General features: G+C 48.8%; 1 long non-coding RNA gene across 2 annotated transcripts; it reads left to right on the top strand.

The window, feature by feature from the left end:
* The first annotated feature begins 3173 nt into the window (after positions 1 to 3173).
* On the top strand, positions 3174 to 6883 carry LOC113902184. 2 transcript variants are annotated; one of them, XR_003513694.1, is made up of 3 exons: positions 3174 to 3864; positions 4129 to 4214; positions 6756 to 6883. It is a non-coding gene; the product is annotated as an uncharacterized LOC113902184 (long non-coding RNA). The 2 variants fall into 2 exon arrangements; XR_003513693.1 differs by having other exon boundaries at positions 3174 to 4214.
* The last annotated feature ends 788 nt before the right edge of the window (positions 6884 to 7671 follow it).

Genomic DNA, 7671 nt, shown 5'->3' with positions numbered 1-7671 from the left:
AATATATTCCTATTCAGGTAAAATTCACATACCATAAAATTCAACCTTTTAAAGCAGTTCTGTGGTTTGGAGTATATTCAGACAATAGGGCAAACATCATCACTAACTAATTCAAGAATATTCTCATCATCCCAAAAGAAAATCCCATACTTAGTAATCATTCCCCATTGTCCCTCCCCCTCATCCCTGGCATCACTAATCTATACTTTCTTTCTCAACAGAGTCTCCTATTCTGGACATTTCTTACACATGCTTTCAAACGATATGGTGCCTTTTTTCGTTTCTTTCACTTACCCCAGTGTTTTTAAGATTCATGCATGTCGTGTCATAGATCACTACTCCTTTTTACGCCCAAATGATATTCAATTATACAAACATTTTGTCTATCCATTCACCAGTTGATGGACATTTGGACTGTTCCATTGGGGGCCAGTATGAATAATACTGCTGTGAACATTCTTGTACAAGCTTTTGTGTGGACATATGTTTTGAGTTCTCTGAGATACGTAACTAAGAGTGAAATTGCTAGGTCATATTGTAACTCTATGTTTTTACTTTTGAGAAACTGTCCAACTGTTTTCCAAAGCAGCTGTACCTACCATTTTACATTCTCACCAGCAAGATGAGGGCTCCAGTTTCTCCACACCCCTTCCAACACTTGCTATTTTCTGTCTCTTGACTATAGCCATCCTAGAGGATGTGAAGTGGTATCTCACTGCGGTTTTGACTTGCATTTTCCCAGTGACTTCCCAGGCGGCTCAGTGGTAAAGAATCTGCCTGCCAATGGGAGAGACACAGGAGACTCAGGTTTGATCCTAGCTTAGGAAAATCCCTTGGAGAAGGAAATGGCAACCTGCTCCAGTATTCTTGCCTGCAAATTCCCATGGACAGAGGATCCTGGTGAGTCACTAGTCCATGGGATCCTGGCAGGTCACTCGTCCATGGGCTCCCAAGGAGTCAGACGGGACTGAGTACACAGGCACAGTGACAAACGATATAGAGGACTTTTCCACGTGCTTATTGGCATTTGCATATCTTCTTGGGAGAAATATCTGTTCAAATCTGTTTCCCATTGTTTAACTGACTTTTTGTTGTTGAGTTGTAAGAATTCTTTAAATATTCTGGATATTGGACTAATACCAGAAATATTATGATTTGCAATCATTTCCTTCATTCTCTGAGTTGTCTGCACTTTCTTGATAGTGCCCTTTGAAGCAAAAAAGTTAAAAAAATTTTTTTTAGCCATACCATGTGGCTTGTGAAAGCTCACCAAGTGGGGATCAAACCCATGTCCCCTGCATTGGGAACCCAGAGTCTTAATCACTGGCCAACCATGAAATTCTCTATTTTTAAATCTTGAAGTCTGATTTATCTATTTTTTTCTTTGGTTACTTGAGCTTTGGATGTCATATCTGAGAAACAACTGCTTAACCAAGTTTATGAAGATTTGTGCTTATGTTGTCTTCTAAGAGTTTTATAGTTTTAGCTCTTACACTTAGATCTTTGATCCATTTTGAGTTAAATTTTGTGTATGGTGTGAGGTGGGCATACAACTTCACACTTTACATGTGGATATTCAGTTTTCCCAGAACTGCTTGTTGAAGAGAATTCTTTCTCAATTGAATTGCCTGGAATCTTAGTCAAAAATTAATTGTCCATGAAAATGTGATTTTATTCCCAGACCATCAGTTCTATTCCAATTATCTATCTGATTATCCTTATGTTACTGGTTTTAATTACTATAGCTTTGTAGTAATTTTTGAAAATGAAAAATATGAGAGCTCCAACTTTGTCCTCTTTTAGAAAATTTTTGCTGTTCTAGGTCCCTTACGGAGAAGGAAATGGCAACCCACTCCAGTATTCTTGCCTAGAGAATTCCGTGGACAGAGGAGCCTGGTGGGTTGCTGTCCATGAGGTCGCACAGTCAGACATGACTAAAGCGACTTAACATGCGTGCATGCATTGGAGAAGGAAATGGCAACCCACTCCAGTGTTCTTGCCTGGAGAATCCCAGGGACGGAGGAGCCTTGCTGGGCTGCCATCTATGGGGTCGCACAGAGTCCGACACGACTGAAGCGACTTAGCAGCAGCAGCAGCAGGTCCCTTACATCTCCACTTGAATGTTATGATCAGTTTGTTGTCATTTCTAGAGGAAAAAAAAAAATTCTGGGATTTTAGTAGGGATTGCATTAAATCTGTAGGTCACTTTGAGGAGTCCCACCATTGAACAAGGTTAAGTCTTCATGAACAGAAGATGTGTTTCTATCTTTTGACGACTTCATTTCTTTTGGCAAGGCTTTGTAGTCCTCAGTGTATAAGACTTGTAATTCTTTTTTTATTTCTAAGTATTTTATTCTGTTTGATGCTATTGTATGTGAAAATACTTTCTTAGTTTTTTATTTTCAGATTATTCATTGCTCATGTACAGAAATACACCTGAGGGGTTTTTGATTAATTTGTTAATTTATTTTTGGCTGTGCTGAGTCTCCATTGCTGTGAGGCTTTTCTCTAGTTGCAGTGAGCAGGCTTCTCACTGCAGTGGCTTCTCTTGTGGAGCACGGCCTCAGGGCATTCGACCTTCAGTAGTCTCGGCTCACAGGTTTAGTTGCTCCACAGCATGTGGGATATTCCCTGATCAGGGGTTGAACCCGTGTCTCCTGCATTAGCAGGCGGATTCCTCACCGCTGAGCCCCCAGGGAAGCCCACGATTGAGTCTTGTATATTGATCTTTTGTATGGCAACCTTCCTGAGCCTGTTCACTAGTTCTGACAGAAGTGAAAACACCACAAGGCTCACTGCTCTTACTAAATCCCAGCCATTCTTCTTAAGTAAATGCTCCCAAATGCTTTTTAGTCTTTGGTTCATTTCCAGTTTTGAAAAGTTGATTCTGACCGTTTTTGCCAGCGTTCTCATTGCTTCTACGGAGTAGAGGGTTTTCCGAAGTCCTTACTCCCCCGGTCTTACTGACATCACCCCTCATAAAGAAGCGTTTCATACCTCCATTTCTTTCATTGTAAAAATGTTTTGTTACCGTTCCACTTTTTTCTTTTTTGAGATGATCAATAAGATGATGTGGTCACAACATATTCAATTTTAAAAAACTAAGATAATGATGGTATCACCGACTCCATGGACATGGGTTTGGGTGGACTCCGGGAGATGGTGATGGACAGGGAGGCCTGGCCTGCTGCGGTTCATGGGGTTGCGAAGAGTCGGACACGACTGAGCGACTGAACTGAATTTAACTGAAGATAATTTGATAAAGCACATACCCTCTTGGCACTAGTAAGGACTCAGGAAGGCCTGATAGAAGGACTTCTGTCACTGGAGGAAGAGGAAGGAAGTAGCCGTGAAGGTGCAGATGAGCAAGTCCTGCCTTGCTCACCATCGCACAGCAGTGCAAAAACACTCAGCGCTTCACCACACTCTGCTCCTCATACACCAAACCCTGCGTTTACTCCTGCTGCCTGTCAAAGCCCACCTTTCCCACCAGTGACCTCCGCGAGGTGGTGAGGCGCTGAGGACTCAGAAGCCAGCCGTCCAGGTGACTGAGGCTCTGAACCCCGCTACGCTTGCAAGTCGGAGGGACGCTCTCCAAGGCTGACGGCTGCGATTTCAGGCCACCATCGAGTGGCGCGGGAGAGGCAGAACGAAAACCCGCTGCTCTCTTTCTCTCTCCGCCCTCATCTCAGGCCCAGCCTGGTTAGGAAGACGTCTGTGGTTTATGGGTGAGGCGAAGAAGTCTGAATCCAGAAGTTGCATGATCTATGGCATCAAGCAGAGAAACCGAGTAACCGCCATAAAGCCCCACGGCCTGCAGGCCTCCCTTGTCTCAGCCACCCCAGCCTCCCGGCAGCCCTGAGGGTCAGTCAGTCACCCCTGGGCGACGTGGTGCTCCCCCAGCCCCTTCTCCAGATGCTTCACCCCCGCCCCGCATTCTGACTGACCCCTCCCGAGGCCCCTTTGCTGCACACGCCCTCCCACTCGCTTCCCCACCTGCCACCCCTGGTCCTTCAGGGCCTAGCCCACGTGATCTTCTGAGACAAGAATTCCTGGAGAACCTTCTCGCACTGCTCTGCCTCATAAATTTATTCCACACGTATTTACTGAGCACCCGCTGTGTTTCAGGCCCTTTCCAAGGCTGGCGATACAGCAGTGAACTTGCTCTTATGGAACACATACATTCTACTGGCAAGAACCAAGAAACCAAAAACGTAAGCAGGAAATTCACAGGTAGTGATAAGCTCTGAGGATAAAAATGAGAGGGTGAGGATGGGGTTGGGGGCAGTATTTTAAATAAGGCGCAGGGAAGCCTCTCTGGTAAGACAACAACTGAGCAGAAACCTGGAGGAAGTAAGGTCATGGGCTGTGCGAATATCAAAGAGAAGAGCATTGTAGCCAGAGGGAACAGCCGGTGCAAAGGCCCTGAGGTGGCAATGTGCTTCACAAGCTTGAACAACAGCAGGGAGGCCAGTGGGGCTGGATGGGAGTTAACAAGGGGGAGAGTATCAGACAATGAGGTCCATGAGATAGCGACCCCCAAACTCTGTGGGATCTGATGGTTCATGGTAAGAACTTTACATGATGTAAGCCTGGCAATCAATGAGATTTCTCAGCAGAAGAGTAACCTACTCCGAATCTCATTTTGAAAGGATCACTCAGGCTGTTTTATTGAAAACAGACTGTGGAGAGTCAAGGGTGGAATCAGAGAGACCAGTTAGGAGGCCGTGGCAATAATTCACACATGGCATGATGGTGGCAGGGCCCGGGGGAACAATGGAGGTGGTGAGTTGTGGTCAGAACCTGGATATATTCTGATAGTGGAGCCAGCAGGGTTTGCTGATGAATAGACGTGGAATGTGAGAGCAGGACAGGAATCTAAGATGATGCCAAGACTTTGAGCCTGCAAAACTGAAAGCAGAAAGCTGCCACTTACTGAGATAAGGAAGCCAAGCAGATAAAGTAGAAGGAGGGAGGCTGGAGCCCCCACCTTCTCCCTCCAAGGCTGGACTGCTTCCTCGAAGCCCAAAGACCCAGCTGTGGAGAGACATCCCTCCTGCAGGGGTTTTCTAAGCCATCTACAAACAGCTGCAAGTTTTACCCTTGGACTCTCCATGGGTGTGGCTGTGGACTGGAGGCACGCCCTTCTCAAGTCACCTTGTCTGATTGTGCTGGGAACTGACAGAGCTTGTCCAGGTCCCAGTGGCCAACAAGCAGCAACACCCTGGACGCCCACGTGCGCAGACCCCAAACTGAGACCCCACAGGACTGGCGGGAGAGGAGGGAGGGCGCCAGGGCAGCAGTGCTCTGCCTTGTCTGCACAATGGAGTCACGTGGGGCGGCGGGGGACGGGGCGGGGGTCCTCGTCCAGCCCCAACTCTAGGCTAGTTCATCAGAATGTCTGAGTGAAGGTGGCCTCTGTGATTTTGTTTCCCAAATGATCCCAACACCCAGCCACGGTTGAGAGCTGCCACCTCGGGTCAACAAGGGCTTCTCCAGGGCCTCCTGGTGTTTACTGATCCAGCTCCACTGAGTTCCATGGGACACAGAAAAACACCCCATCCTCGCAAAGCCAGGGGAACCAGGCATGGGCTCCCAAGCACCCTTCTGCTCAGAACTGAAACCAGATTCATCTCTCCGGGGAGATCTCACCGAGACCCGCTCCAGGTCTCCACGGCCAGCCCTGCTCTGAAGGGGAACGTATTTCTTTCTTTTTTTTCCTTAAGGCAATCTGGCAAGCTCTACCCGGGAATGTCTCCGAGCCCAGCCCACCTGTGTGTGGAATGTGGCTGAGAGGGGAGAGCTCAGGGCTGAGCTGGGGGTGTCGGGGTGTTCATTCCCACCTGGGCGCTGGGACGGAGCGGGTGGTGGCCAACAATCTGATGGAAACCGGTCAGATTTCAATTCCAGACCCAGGAACCAGGGGACCTGCTCCCCCGTGAAGCCTGGGATCAGCCATTCCCCAGCCAGCAGACAGAGGAGCCATTCAGCCCACAGAAGCCCCTCCCTGGCACCCTCCAGCCCCAGGCTACCAGCAGCTGGGACCCTTCCCTGGTCATCCAGCTCCCCAGACCCTTTGGTGCACAGAACTCAAATAACTTGATTAAAGTAAGATGAAACGAGAAACGTTTGCGCCTTGAAAATTGCTAACATCTGGCCTGGCCGGGACAGCAGAGCAAAGGTGCTTTGTAACTAAGGGAAGGAAACCCTGGCGAGTCCAGGGGTGGGACTTCGGCTGTTCCCACTACACACACCTCCCTGCCTGCCTGCAGGAGCCTCTGACTGACGCGGGGCCAGTGGGGAGAGAGATGGTCCTCATCAGCTGACCTGGACTTGAACCGACTAGACCGCGAGTCCACAGTGACTCCACAAGCTCTCTTGAGATGCTGTCTCCTCACCGCCTGGCCCAAAGGACCCAGCGGATGCTGTGAGCAGAGCTGACACTGGAAGATGTCCCATTATCTCAAGTGTCCTGCCACGTTCCCCTCATTTGCCTGTGGGCCCGTTATTTGATAGACTCACTTACAGTCAAGTCAGGCTCTCATTCCCACACCCCAAGACCTCCTTTCTGTGGGTCCAGAAGGAAGAGAGTGAAAGGATCACGTTATAGTCTGAATGTTTGTGTCCCCGCCAGATTCATATACTGAAATCCTATCCCCAGTGTGATGGTACGTGGTGGTGAGCCTTTAGGAAGTGATCGGGTGGTTAGTGTCTTTATGAAAGAGACCCCAGAGCACTCTCTTCCCCTCCTCCAGGTGAGGACACAAGAAGACGGTCATCGATGAACCAGGACGAAGATTCTCAACAGACACTGAATCTGCTGGCTCCTTGACCTTGGAGTCCCAGGCTCCAGAACTGAGAGAAATAAATGTTTTTTGTCTAAGCCACCAAGCCTATGGTATCTTTGTTATAGGGGCCCAAAGAGACTAAAATAGGCCAGGATGGGGCCAAAGCCTGACCCCATAGAGGATACATGGGACAGGTGTGGCTTCAGAGTTGGGTGAGGTGAGTGACTAAAGAATGGAACACAGTGAGGTGGTCAACTGGTTGACCCAGGACTGGTCCCAGAAAGATCCCTATGTCGCCATTCCACAGAAGCTGATGGGAAGTCTGGAAAAGCCTCTAACGGTGTGACCACCACCCCCTTTGCCTGTCCAAGTCAGTGAAAAGAGGGGGAAGGAGCAAGGGACGGTAGTTCTGGGATCTAGTTCTTGGTAGCTGACACCCACAAGCTACCAAGTGGGTGTCACTTAGTATGGCTGCAACTCCCTCCTCCTTCCAAGCTAACCCCAGATAAGGGCCCTCTGGTGGACTAATGGCCAAAATTCTTAACTGTCCTCTCCTTCGTTGCATGACGTTTATTTCCCTCCCTTGGCTGGCCCACGACCGCTTAACTGTCAGAAAGCAGTAGAAGTGAGTCTGGGCTAGTCTCCTGCTAAGCCCTGGAAAGGCTTCTGCTGTCACTCTGGGCAGCCCTGAGTCTTCATGCAGAAAGGCTGGCTTCTCTGCAGCAAGTCCACATGGAGACATGGTGCAGGGAAGCCATGTGGGAAGTGAGAGTCTTGAGGTGACAAGGAGAGGCCACCTGTCCTCAGGCCCCAGGAGACCCTGGGTGACTCCACCTCCAGGCATCATCTTATCACAACTGCGTGAGAGACCCCAGGTGAGACC

This window comes from Bos indicus x Bos taurus, chromosome 12 (assembly GCF_003369695.1).
Source record: "Bos indicus x Bos taurus breed Angus x Brahman F1 hybrid chromosome 12, Bos_hybrid_MaternalHap_v2.0, whole genome shotgun sequence".
Taxonomy (NCBI): Eukaryota; Metazoa; Chordata; class Mammalia; order Artiodactyla; family Bovidae; genus Bos; species Bos indicus x Bos taurus.
Note: the sequence above shows the minus strand (reverse complement) of the source record. Positions and strands in the feature narration are given on the sequence as shown.